This window comes from Rhipicephalus sanguineus, chromosome 7 (assembly GCF_013339695.2).
Source record: "Rhipicephalus sanguineus isolate Rsan-2018 chromosome 7, BIME_Rsan_1.4, whole genome shotgun sequence".
Classification (NCBI taxonomy): domain Eukaryota; kingdom Metazoa; phylum Arthropoda; class Arachnida; order Ixodida; family Ixodidae; genus Rhipicephalus; species Rhipicephalus sanguineus.
This window is the reverse complement of record NC_051182.1, coordinates 146,469,825-146,484,154: the sequence shown is the minus strand read 5'-3', so window position 1 is coordinate 146,484,154 and position 14,330 is coordinate 146,469,825. Positions and strand designations below refer to the sequence as shown.

Below are 14,330 nucleotides of genomic sequence, written 5' to 3'. Positions count from 1 at the left end.
TTGACGGCCCCGGACTCTTGCCATACGTCGAGCTGCGAGGGAAAAGCGATTAGCGTCGCGAACAAATACGGGCACTGATCGAAACTGCGCAACATATTTTGTTTGAGTGTCGGGTGTATGCCGATGAGCGTGCTCTTTATGAACATTGCATCGTTTCGAACACACAGAGAACTTTATCATTTGACTGTGTCACTTGGGCCCTTTAGCCTGCCTCACGCCACAGAGGCGTGCGATGAAATTTCTATTTACATATTTGGATAGTGTAGGTCAACTAGGGAAACGTTAGTTGCGCCTTGAATGCACACAATGAAAGACTCTACCAGCACACCTCCACGCCCATGAGCAAGGAAACTCAGTCTGATTATTACTTATTTCTATCCTATTTTAATATTATTTCCCCTTATTTTCTTTTTGCGCCTATCTCTTCCTGTCTTCTATGCCTATCTATGCCCACTTCCCTTCCTCACGCAGAGCAGCAAGTCAGCAATTTGTCAGCAAGTCAGCAAGCCAGCATAGATGGCTCGCACTGACGTCACTGAAAGCGCCGTGTTGGAGCGCCAGCATGTGGGGACGCTACGTTTCCGATGTGACATTAATGTTATCAAAACATCACATGCGGGTTCTTTCATTATTCACAAACAGAGACATTCCTGCCGCGTCGTTTTGACATAGGCGCAACTTGTTTGTCATCAAAGCCGCCATCGTGGAGTCCCAGTTCGTTTCAGAAGCTGTGTCTATGACGTCACGTGCAAGCGATCTATACGCCGGCTAAATTCTCTGTCTTTCAATAGATCCCCCAGTGTAGGGTAGCCAACCGGAAGTGTTTCTAGTTAACCTCCCTGCCTTTTCCTTTTCCGTTTTTCTTCCTCCTCTCTCTTACTCACCATTCCGAACGGCACCAGCGCCCTCAATCGTAAGAACCTTCTATACCTATTTAACTGTTCGTAAGAGCATTGAACAGCCAATCGCAACACTGGACATAACATACGCGGCAGTGCGTATGTTCTTTTTTTGATGAGGGCAGCATATCTTAGCGCTGCCATAACCATTACCATAAAACCTGAGGAAGTGCGTAACACGCGTGGCCCGGCGATACACTTGGCGCTTGCCATCACCTCGGCGATCGCGCGCTTGCCGAGGCGGTGGCGCCATCTCTTGCGCGGCGCGTGCATTAACCGGATGTTTCAGAAGCGTTTTTCGCGGTTTTAGGCAAATTATTTGTGATTAATTCTTTGTTATTTCTGTAGTTTATATTATTTCAGATCTTGTTAGCTTATTCTACACTTGTTTTGAGCATTGTTAGCCTTTGTTTTAGACCTGTACTGACCACTGTGTGACCATGTGAGATGAGACGGTGGATGGACGACAAGGCGGGAACCCTAAAGAGCTACGCAGCTTACATTGAGCAGTTTAAAAAGCGCCTAGTCCCGGGGCGACCATAATACCGTCAAGATCGAAGCATTCCGCTCAGCCGCCGCCTTGTTTGAACCGCGAAAGTATACCCTGCAATCACATTTGTCTCTGGTACCGTCTTCGCGATGCTGTCTATATTGCAGGCGACGAGGGAACTGAAGGAACACTTAAGATGGCCACTTTCGGCTTAGCTGTCTCTTTTTGCCGTGTACAGTGAGTATTTAAACACATCGTACATTCATAAAGCAGGATTACTCCCTTCATGTGAGCAGTCAGGATAAATTACAGCGTCTGCGTGTGTCCTTTATTTCATTCAGATGTGTCATTTCAGATGTGTCACAACAGCAGTAATAATAACAACAGCGACGCAGGGTAACTATATATATGGTGAAGACGACATTTATATACCACTGACATGCTGATCGTTCCTGTGCACAGTGCCTTCGTCCTTCTAACGTCGCAGTATAATTGTTACTTCGCAGTGATCCCACTCGGCCGATATAGAACGTCTTGCAAAGCGCTAGGTCTATTGTCCAAGTGCTTATCGTATGTCCAAGGAAACAAGAACCCCGCATTGCCTCATGCCCCATTTGGGCTTAGTTGCCATTACCCACTCCATATTCAATAATCAATGCGATTACATCAGGGAGGATATCTCCATTCACGTGATGGGCGTAGAATTTCCTATAAGGTGGGTCCTCACAATTCCATTGTGAGGAAACCTCGGCAATAAGGAGTCACAATCGTGAGATGCTCGTTGACACACTTACCTGTAGCTTGTCCGTCAAGGTCGATAGCAGGCTAACTTGGGCTGCTGTAACGGGTGTCACTGATACGAGCCGGTGCCTGCAACCAGTGCGATAATATATAATAATAATTGTCGGAGTTTTACGTCCCGAAACTAAAACATGATTATTATTAGGGACGTCGTAGTGGTCGGCTCTAAAAAATTTGGCCATCTCGTGTTCTTTACCGTGCACCTAAACCTAAGTACAAGGGCCTGTAGCATTTCGACTCCATCGAAATGCGGCTCCTACGGCCGGCATACGATCCGGAGACCTTCGGGTGAGCAGTCGAGCACCATAATCACTACACCACCGCGGCAGATACGATGAAAATTGTGCTTTTTCTTGCTGGTTGTGAGTGTACTACTGAGTTTGTGCCGATGCAAGCTATTCCTTGAATGAAGCACGTTGTATCTCACTGAAGGACTGTACAATAGAAGAAAACCTTATATGGTTCATCGAAAGCGATAAGTGACCGTCGGCGCCTTCGAGATTTGGCGAGACCTGACGATACTTCGCAAGAGACCGGCGTCAGCGTCAACACGAGTGATGCAAAAAAAAAAATGTCATCGTCATGCGATGGTGTCACCATATGACGTCATCATCACGTCACAAATAGCTAAAATTTGGGACGTCATCGTGACGCCACATTGACGTCTGTAATGCGACGTCGCACGATATCGTCATCAAACGACATTGCCGTTTTGTCTCATAGGGGGGCCGATCCCGGGGGTACGTGTAATGCAGAATGCTGGCAATGCCTCAGATCCCGGAGGCCGTGCAAGAACACGCTAGGTGCAGAATGCTTTAGGGGGCTAGGGGAATCAGTGCAATTCACAGAGAAGACAAACATTGCTTTCGCTTCCTAGGCATATTAGGCGAATGCATAAACCCTGTGAGTTTCTTTATTATGCATACGCTGTCCAGCCTGCTTATCATATATGCACTAAATGCTGATATTTAGACGCAGCTCCTAATGCGCACCTAAGCACTTACGTTATCAACTTTTTCCTCTTCTTAACCTTGGCGCATCTCTTATATTACCATTTCTATCAGGAGCAGCCTGTCACACTCCTACATCCTCGTAGCTATAGTTATTTTTACAGCGTACGCTTTTGTGAGCTCACAAGAGCTGATTTTGCTGGCTTAGTTGTCCGCCACCACCGTCGCCGCTGCTGCCTGCGTTGTCCGTCGCACCAATCGCTCACATTTAAAAAAAAAAAAAGGGGGGGGGGGGGGGTACGGGGCCGATTCGTTTTCCGTTCTTGATTCGTTCCTCATTTGCGGAATCAAATTTGCTCCAATTCCTTGATTTTCTTGCTTGTATTCCTCGCATTCTATGATTTCTAGGATGCGAAGGGGCATTGCGCCCCTTCGCATCCTAGAAATCATAGAATGCGAGGAATACGCATCCTAGAAAGGTTCTATGATCAATCACTTGTGATGCGTTCATTTAAACAAGTATCATAGACATTGAATCATTCCTCTCCTAAAACATTACCTTTGTTTTCTTTTTTTTTATTAGTGCGCTGTTACTCGTTCTTTTGTTACACGTGCGTGTACTTATGTGTGTACAAGTGTGGTGGACAGGTGATCTTGTCTTCTTCAAGGCCTTCAAGACCACTTGTCCAAACGTCCAGCTACACATCGTATTGAAAAATATTCGCCTCTTCAAGCCCCCACGTTCTCCCTAAATTCGACCTTGCATGCGCTCATCAAAGCAACTTAAGCCGAGGAAGCGACAAGCTTGAAATCGTATTGACGAGGTCACGTTAGGTTAGGAGTGTTGCTATGCCGAGTCATGCGGGGAACCAGAAAACAGATTGTGCTCCGTTTGTGAAATCCGAATCTGGCAGGTTTCGTACAATTTCGACAGAAATAATTCTACGAACATCTGCCATAATGGTTTTGTAGAGCGCCGAGCGCGAAGCAACCTCCGAGTTTACTGGTGGTTGCACGCACTTCTATAGACCTACTTCATGTTCGTAAACAATGGCAGGTACCTTCGATGTATAGCACTTGTAGCGACGTGGCGGCGCGTACTAAACTAATGGCGTTCAGTTCAGCAATGGCCATGTTGCTGACCATGTTGTCCGGCCAGATTGCTAGGGTTACTAAATCTCCAATGAAGGAAGTCGGGACGGGGAGAGGAGGGTATACACTAACATAGGGAGCCAGTGAATGCAGTTTTCTTTATTGCGGTATCTTCCAGACAAATCCATTGTTTCTTTGTTGTTTCGGCGCCTCTTGAAGTAGTAATTCAGCTGGATACGTGCTGCTCGCAGCACTTCTTGCTGGAGAATGTTCTCCCAAAAGTTATTGTACTTCACGCAGAAGTTCAGCTTTACCTGCAGCTCTGCCTGGACAAGTTTAGCGCGCATACGACTTCTTTCGTCGTTCCACAAACACTTCATAACCGAGAATACCCTCCTCAAACAGGCGTTGCTGACGCGAACAGAAAAAAAAAAAACTATTTCTACAAGTTTGAGGAGGTTCAGTGCATCACAAGTCTAGAAAAACTCGGCCCACTTCAGGTCAGCCGGTTGATCTTGCGCCAGTAACCGACGCTGCAGCGCGGAGAAGGTCAAACTCGTCATTATTGGCGCGTCACTCCCAACAGTGAGCGCGACGCACGTTGCTGGGCGTGCGTTTGATCACGCAAAAGTTTCTAACTGGACGGTCCGCAACAAATGCGGGACATATAACCGTCGCGACAGGGATGGCGCGGGACTCCGGCGGCTGTATGAAAAGTCGGGGACAGCCCCGCAAAAATCCGGGACGGTTCGTAATCCTTACATGTTGCTGCCTTGAAGAAGGTAAGACCACTTGTCGAAACGCTTGCTCCAGCGACAGCCCCTGTTGGCATAGGCGTGCGCACGAACGGGGCAGGGGGCCGTCCCCCCAATCATCTGAGTGGGGCGCGGAGTCTTCCCTATACTTCCACTCAGCCGGACCTATCCCGTCATTGGTTAAAGTGTGAAATGTTATGGCTATGCAGGTCTTTGACGACAATGGCGGCCGAGGGCCACCGATGTTGCATTCTAATACCCGTGTCACACGGGCGTTTGTAAGGCCTTCCAACCGATAGTCTATAGACACAGTGATCAAGCACGAGCTGCCATACGGGCTGTTTCGAAGGCCATCGAGTCAATAGTGTATCGAGTCAACGGTGCACCCCACAACTCCATTGAATCTTCGATGGCCATTGAGCGACGGAAGCGGAAACAGCGCGAACGTGCTCTCTCGTTCACAGTGTGCTCGTACTCACGATTACAAAAAGAAAACGTTAACCAGTATGCTTTAAAGCAGTATATGTGAGCGCTATCGATTATTTATTAAAGTATTTGTGCCACTTGAAATGTGCGAACTGCACATACCCCCAGAAAGCCCGGGACCAAAGGCAGGCTGTTGTGGAGGGGAGCAGCGACCAACGGGGTGGGGGGACGCTGCGTTGAGACATCGCCCCTCACCCCCCTAGTAGTATAGGGATAGCATTTCCTCGTAGAAATCGTAATGCTCCCTTAAAGATTTCATAAGGAATTGATGGGGACAACACGAAAATGACCCGCCAATCTCCTCAACGTAAACGAACTGAAATCCTACGAAATGAACAGATTACGCGCGTAATGTTTAAATTGCGATAAATTTCATTTCAGGTTGGCATGACGTGTATTTGATATTAAACATGGTGCAAACAACCTGTCATCAGAGAAGGTGCCTTTTCGATGGGCACGTAGAATATACTGCGAGCGTAGAATATACTGAATATCAACGAAATGGCAATGATACATAATTTTATAAAAATAACCCTCCGCTACTTACCCCGTGTAATCGACTGACGAATTCTCGTCCGAAGCAGGTGACGCGGCCGACCAAGTGGTCGCGACCACAGAGAAAGCTGTGATCGTGAGTATGCCTGCGTAGGCCATGGTCTTTGACGATGGTGGTGCGGGCAAGCCCCACCATCCATATATACCCAATGCGGTTGTATTCCGCAAAGAATGTCGCCTTAACTTGCAGCTTCTAACATGGGGGGGGGGGGGTGAAGGGGGGAGGGGGGGTCTCTTCGCATAAGCCAATCGCCAGTCTTATCTCACGGAGCCCCTTTATCATAACCCTCGACTTACAGTCCCGCTTTGAAACTTGTGCAATTTTTGACGCCTGCTCCTCTTGGAGATTGCGCTTCGGATGCGTAACGGGGCGACCTTCAGGTGAAACAAAAGATAGGCACGTCACGCTGGTTGCCAATGTTCAATTGTTCATAGAGGCTTTAAATTTTAAATATCTTGCTTGTTTCTTTTCATGCGCCCATGGTGTCAAGGCCCGACAGGGACCCACGTTAAAGGGTTATCTGACACCAATTTTTGAAGCTGAGTTTATTCTGCCGTACAAATCTCCCGAATAGAGAGACGGCTCCGAGCAAGTGTGGGGTTCTAAATGCTGATATAGGGTATCTAAATTTGACATTCAAATCGATTGTCTCTCGGCGCACCTGCTGACATCGACCCTATCGTGGCGTCGGGCTATAGTATCAATTTTGGCGACCTCACGCACCAGTACGGCTAGTCGTGATGACATCAGGTACCAAAACATTCAAAATGGCCGCTTGAGCGTCACAGACGGAGCCGCGTATAGTGGAGCGGCCGTGGAAACATCACAATACCTTGCGCGAGCACCTGACAAGAAGCTCATTCTAAAAAGAGCAGGGCGTGCAAACACAGACACAAGAAAGAAGTCAGGATACCACAACCGCCGACTAACAACTGAAGAGGCGCACAACGGCCGAAAAGAAAGAAGGCACGAAAACTTATCTGCGCATGCCCACGCAACAGGCGAACCTGTCTAGGTGCGCCTGTTGCATGGGCATGCGCAGATAAGTTTTCGTGCCTTCTTTCTTTTCGGCCGTTGTGCGTCTCTTCAGTTGTTATTCGGCTGTTGTGGTGTCCTGACTTCTTTCTTGTGTCCGTGTTTGCACGCCCTGTCTTTTTAGAATGAATACTAACCAACTAGCTCAGCTCTCTGTTATTCTAAGAAGCTCATACCGTGTCGAGACGTCAGGATGTTACAGTAGAAACCTAAACTAACTTTTAAATACATGGTGTAATTATTTTTCAGGGTGCACTCACGCTTACCAGTACATTTCCTAGGCTCTTGAGGGACTGGCCTTTCATTTGACTTAAGAAAACGACAACTTAAAACTTTCGTGTAAGCACACCTTTAAAGGGGTACTGACACCATTTTCGAAGGTGAGTTTACGCTGTCATGCAAATCTCCTGTATACAGAGACTGCCCTGAGCAAGTGTAAAGCTCAGCAATTGCTGATAAGATATTTTATTTTGATATTAAAATCAATTTTTTCATGGCGCACCGACATTGACACTAGCTTGACGTCAGGCTACAGTACTAATTATGGTGACCTCACGCAGCAGTCTGGCTAGCTGCGATGACATCAGGTACCAAAACTTCCAAAATGGCCGCTCGTGCGTCACCAAAACAGTCAAAATGGCCGCATGTGCGTCACCAACGGAGCCATGGTGCGGAGCGGCCGTGGAAACGTCACAGTATCTTGAGCGAGCACGTGACGAGAAGACCACACCACGTTGTGACGTCAAGGTACAGTACGCACCAAAACCAGCTGTTAAAAACATGCTGTAATTACTTTTTCAGGGTACACTCACGCTTAGCAGTACATTTTCTAGGCTCTTGATGGCATGTCCTTTCATTTGACGCAAAAAAAAAAAAACTATTGAAAATTTTCGCGTCAGTACCCCTTTAAGGTCAGAAGACGTAGCCATATGATGTCCTCGCTTATAATAATAAAGCCACGCTATCATGTTAAGAAAAATATAACTTTCTTTCTATTTTATAACCTTTTGTGTCTATTTTAGCAGCGCCGTTAACATTCACACTGAACGAGCTGACGTGTCGTACGTTCCTTGTGCCGAGCAAGAACCTTGGTTCTTCGGGAAACCGGGCTGTAATTACAATCAAGGCAGTGTTTTGACATCTTTGTTGAAGACTGTCCTTTCATTGATAACCGATGGTCATTCAACCTCTCATCGAGACAACGGCCAGTCTGCCCAATGTAGCTGTTGCCACATGAGAGAGAAACAGAGCATACTATTGCCTTACCACAGTCTGATAGGCCGTCCCTATGTTTGACTTTACGCTCAAACCACTTCTGTGCAGTGCCCTCCACCTTTCTTTCCACAGCTCCACGAGTTCTGCTTGACTTATTCCTCGCGGCAAACACTACGTGAACACCGTACTTCGCGCCAACCTTCTTCAGATGGTGCGACACACCATGCAGGTGGGGAATACTGACGAGTGCCTCCTTCTCAGGATCACTCGCAACACGAGCCAAACCTGTGAGCTCGGATTTCAAGCTGCGCAGAATTCGTTCACAAAAGCGAGCCAGGATGGCCGCAGGAAAGCTTCCCTGCTGAAGACGCCCCAGCTGCTTAGTGAAGCTTTCTGCAAAATGGTGTGGGCATGTTTTCTTTAACGCTGCAGGTGAGGTCAAACAAGAAATAGCAACCCCGTATTTTACTAGCTCAGAGTGGCTAGATCTGAAATCCAATCATTGTAGCGCCACGTTGGTCTAGTGGTTATGGCGCTCGACTGTTGACACGAAGGTCGCGGGATCGAATCCCGGCAGCGGCGGCTGCGTTTTCGATGCAGGCGAAAATGTTTGAGGCCCGTGTACTTAGATTTAGGTGTACGTTAAAGAACCCCGGTGGCCCAGATTTCCGGAGCCCTCCACTACGGCGCCTCTCATAATCATAACGTGGTTTTGGGACGTTAAACCCCAGGTATTATTGCGATAGCAATTATATGGACAGTCTCGGCTGGAAAATGTCCGTCCCCGTCGCCGTCATGCACTGTATATGTATAAGTATGTATATATATATATAAAAGCCCCAAAGTAAAATAATTCAGAAAAATGCTTCCGAAGCGCGGAATCGAACCAGTGACCTCTTGCTCCGCAGCGAGTGGCGCTAGCCACTACGCCACGGAACGCAGGTCCTCCACGTAGCTAACGGCGAGCGTTATATACACACCCATTACCGCTGGACGGACTCAGAGATGGCCGGCGCTTATAAGCGTTTCTTCATTACCAGCGAGATGGCGCTAGTAGCGCGACGGGCGCATTTAAAAGTCGTCGGCGAGCTAGCTCGCTTCTTATATTTGCGCAAGGAGAACCTTGGCCTTCCGCTGTCTGCTCGCGCGGTTTTCTCGTGGTGAGGGCAAGAGGGATGTTTCACGCTTTCACCGTGATGTCCGCGCTCATGTTACGGAGCGCCGCTAAACGACGCCGCTAAACGAACAAACAGAAGATGAGCGCGAACTATCAAGTGTCACAGCTCGACACTTGAAGCACGCTAGTTTCCTTCGCTGCTTCGGCCGCCTTTGTAACAAAAGCGCTGTTCAAACTGAGAGTATCCATTGGCGAGCCTCACTTCGTATAGCATTAGTTTCTTGCTATCGCATTCATTGCTTTGCCCGTGCGGCGAAACTGTGATTTTTTATTACTATGAAATCCGAAATTGGACTTACAAAATATGGTGAATAAAGCCATTAAACATGCGAACCACCAAACCGAATAACCAGATGTAGAAACTGTATAGTACCATCTTTCGGAACCTCAAAAGTGAAACTAAGGCCGGCCCCTTTTTCCTTTAAAAGTTTCAGAACATCCACTCTAAACCCGACACATCGACGTGAATTCCACAAGAACAACATAATCGTCAACATACCTAAATGTTCTTACTACGGTGTCATTTAGATCCAATTCAATTTTTCTGTCAACTCTGCTTAACCCTTTGTATCCTACGGCCAATCCAGTTGCGCAAGTAATTTTTGTTTGCATATATGCAATTACAATACATACGAAAGTGCGAATAAAGCGAAAACCTGGAACACTTAGCTTTAGTTCTAGAAGAAAACAGGTGTCCACATATGTGGACGCTGGGAACGCCAGTTAGTGTACACTAGGTCTATCATCCTTCTTCGTGGTAGATGGGAACTTTGCTTGCCGACGGCTCTGGTTCAACGTTTTAATCATTATCAGCATCACTACTTACAATATCAACGCCTTCATCATCACCTCAACGTCTTCATTATTATTATAATCATAATCATCATACGTGTTCACGTGGCCGCTTGCTAAGGGCTCTGAGTCAACACATTCATCATCATCATTCATTATCGCCATAATCAACGCGTTAATTCTCAAGTTCAACAATTTAATCATCACCACCATTATCACCATTCAAAGCCCATTTGCTTGCCCACAGCTCTACTTCAACGCGTTAGTCATCATCTTTATAATCGTTGATGGTTAGAGGCCGGATTTTTGGGCATTAAAAAAGCGCATTTTAGGCGCTAGGAATAGGCCTGCAACGTCGTTAATAGATGCGCAACAAATTTTTACATAGATCCAAATAATTTGGAGACAAAGACGTGCGCGACCTGTATCTACGACAGGAAAGCAAAAAAAAAGTTATTGTTTATAATGGCACTAACGCGCCAACAGTTGAACGCGGCTGAATACAATTGTCCTTTTTCTCGTGCGGTTTGTAGAACACGGTCTCTCCGTTTATTCTGTAGCATGGTGAGTCAAGTGTCCAATTCCGAATCAACACACTCCTGGGTGTTTTTCTTATCGACATGGCTGAGAAGGGCAGATAAGGAGCAGATAGCCAGACCGCTCAAGGACCAGGAGGCAGGGAGGCCTCATATTGGCCGGGCCCTATCGCGAAGAGCCAATTGCTCCCCCGTCGGTGAAAACGCTAAAAAGTCAATTGGAAAGAAAACAAATGCCGTGTGCACACCACATTTTTCTTTTTTCTTTCGTTCATCATCCTTCTTTCCCCTGAAGGCTCTCCGCGGCTTTGCATTCTCCAATCGCTCGCACCATATCAGCACTGCGGCGTATATGCTGGCCGGCACGCCCCATTTCACTGCTTGCTGGCGATTGTTTTCTAGAAGTTCGTTGAGCAAGAGGACTAGGTTTAACCCCCATAGAGTTCCGAACAGTCGATTTTGCCCGGTAACGTGAATAAAGGTGTGAAACCACACTCGAAAGCGAAAAATGAGGCTAAATATAGTGTTCATATAGGGGCAGATTTCGAAAATAGGCATTTATAGGCACTTATAGGAATTTAGGCAGAAACGTCGAAAATAGGCATTTATAGGCACTATAAAAACACTATAAAAGCCCTTCTTAACCTCTCAGTCATGCTCATATATCAAAGTGGCGCGATAGGAGCGTAAGGAACAAAATAGGCATTTGCCTACATTACCAAACGTTCACGGTTACGTTCAAACTGAATGCTTTCATTATCAGCAGTAGAAATGTTCAAGAGGCCTTTGCTTGTTGATGGTTCTTCTTTAACGCACTAATTATGGGTGCTTTTTCTATCTGAGCATTCGCTTTCGCTAGTCAGCTCGAATATTATGGCATGTATGTCTTCATCACTTAATCTAGGTCCCGAATAAAGCAAATAAATTCTAAACATAACTTCTAAAAGGCGTATTTAGCTATAGTACGATAATGTTTTGTGCAGAGCCGCATGGCAACGAAGCGGGTCCTACTAGCATGCGGCGTTCTGTCAGCTTCTTACAGGAACTCGGTATGCCTGGCGTCCGCAAACGTGGGCGCCGCAGCGACAACTCAACTTACAAATCTTCGGTCGCTCACAGCGCCGCGAAACTCGCACAAAACCAAGATAAACCCCTATTTTTCTCGAATGAAGCCGAATAATTTTAAAACTCTTAAGAATTTGGAGCGAACATATAAACGAAATGTAGGCATACACATTTACACTAGACTTGAGAAGAGCGCCATTGTTCTGTGCGCACTTACCGCTATTTCTTCACAGAGGTTGGCACATATAGAGGTTTTTATGAAATGCTGAAGTAAGGCCAACTATTCAAATCACTTTTTAATGCAATGCGTTGGCTAGCCTTGTCCCACTACGCTAATAAGTTTTGTCCACATATGTGGACGGTGGAATACAAAAGGTAGATTTAAAAAAACGCCACGCTTGCTGCGAGAAGACGCTTAGTAAGAGAGAAAACGCGCAAAAACAAAATGTAGGTGGCGACGCCACCTTGACGCTTCCGCACCATTCGCCATAACGTCACATGTTTCGACGGCGCCTACTAGGCACTACGTCGTTCCTAATTTTTAAAAATGAAGTACATGGCCCTCTTAGGGGCCATAGACTTGACATAACAAGTTTGGGGTAATTTTGTTGAGCCAATGGTGCCAAAATACGATAAATACACTTCGAAATTCGTGACATCACGCGGGGAGATTTCGGCGCGAAATTTAAAAATTGCAACTTTGAACTTGATTTTCTCCTCTATTAATAAACCTATGACGGCAGAATTAACAACATTAGAATTCTCAGAGCACAATTTATCGATCTAAACCGATTCGTTGTTTCTCTTTAGTGTCCCTTTAAGGCCAGGGAAACGCTGGAACCAATACATAAACCAGACTTCAGCGTATCGACGTTTCTGCAGAGGCACCTGCTGTTGGCCTTGCGGATACTGGATCGGTATCGCGTGAAGAGCTCGTCTGTAGTGATGCAGTTTCTTGAGAGTGAAGCTAGCGCCTGTCATTCTGATTTTAGCGTTGATCTCGAGGACTTATTTATTCACTGCCACACGAAAAACTGCTTTCCTGTGTGCATGATTGCATTGTTAAAGATAATGATGAGCAAGTGTTCCAGGACTGTTGTGGTGTGTCTGTTGGAACTTTTCTGCAGTTGTTGGGCTTGTATTTACGGAGCTGCGTTGAAATGTCGCTCCCCCCCTCTCCCCCCCCCCCCCCCCCTATCGGGAACCTACACACACCTATGCCTGTTCAAGAATATTCGTCTGTTCAAGCATCCACCTTCACCTGAATGTCTGCCTTTTTAGGAATTGCATGCACCAAGTGAAGTTTATAATTCATACTGCCACATAGAAAATGATTTTTCGCCTTACTAAAGTAATGGCGTCTAGGGCTCTGCCAGCGGTCTGCTAACGATACCTTATCTATACACTGCAACGCTGCCTTACTCCTTTGCGTAACTTCTAACGTAATATGCAGTATTTGCTTGCATTATCGTCGGACTTTGTTACGTCCCAAAACCGCGTTATAATGAAGAGGAACGCCGTAGTAGAAGTCTCGGGAAATTTCGATTCCCTGAGGTTCTTTAACGTGCTCCTAAATCTCAGTACGCGGGCCTCTAGCACTTGGCCTTCTTCGAAGGGTACAGACCGCCGCGGCTGGGATAGTATTTACTCGTAGAGATCGTAAGGCTTCCTCTAAGATTTTATGAGAAATTGATGGGAACACCACGAAAATGACACGCCAGTCTCCTCAAGGACGATGACCGTGAAATCCTAAGAAATGAACAGATTGCTCGTGTAATGTTTACATTGCGATAAACTTCATTTCGGGTTGGCATGACGTGAATTTGACATTAAACATGGTGCAAACAACCTCTCATCGGAGAAGGTGCCTTTTTGACGAGCACGTAGAATATACTACGAGCGTAGAATATACTGAATATCAGCGATATGGCATTGGTACAGAATTTTGTAAAAAATAACTCCCTGATGCTTACGCTGTGTAATCAACTGACGCATTCTCGTCCGAAGCAGGTGACGCGGACGACCAAGTGGTCGCGACCACAGAGAAAGCTGTGATCGTGAGTATGCCTGCGTAGGCCATGGTCTTTGACGATGGTGATGTGGACAAGTCCGACTAACCATATATACCCAATGCGGTTGCACTCCGCAAAGAATGTCGCCTCAACTTGCACCTTATTCGGGTAACATGGGGAGGGGGGGGGGTGAGCCAATCTTCGCGTAAGCCAATCGCCAGTCTTATCTCACGGAGCTCCTTTATCATATCTAACAGGGAGGGGGGGGGGGGGGGGGGCGTTCCTTCTACTTATGGTCCCACTTTGCAACCTGTGCAATTTTTTGAGCCTGCTTCTCTTGGAGACTGCGCTTCGGATGCACAACGGGGCGTCATTCGCGTGAAACAAAAGATAGGCAGGTCGGCAATTTTCAATTGTTCATAGAGGCTTTAAATATTTTGTTTGCTTTTTTTATGCGGCCACGGTGTCA

The 14,330-nt window shown here is 46.6% G+C and overlaps 1 protein-coding gene and 1 long non-coding RNA gene across 2 annotated transcripts in view; one reads left to right on the top strand and one right to left on the bottom strand.

The window, feature by feature from the left end:
- LOC119400202 (uncharacterized) overlaps positions 1 to 14,330 on the top strand; it is a 366,922-nt gene that overhangs the window by 236,266 nt on the left and 116,326 nt on the right. The gene's annotated exons all lie outside the window — the stretch shown is intronic.
- LOC125759371 (uncharacterized) lies at positions 12 to 13,901 on the bottom strand. The gene is made up of 3 exons (XR_007416977.1): positions 13,823 to 13,901; positions 2,184 to 2,259; positions 12 to 32 (listed from the first exon to the last, which is right to left on the bottom strand). It is a non-coding gene; the product is annotated as an uncharacterized LOC125759371 (long non-coding RNA).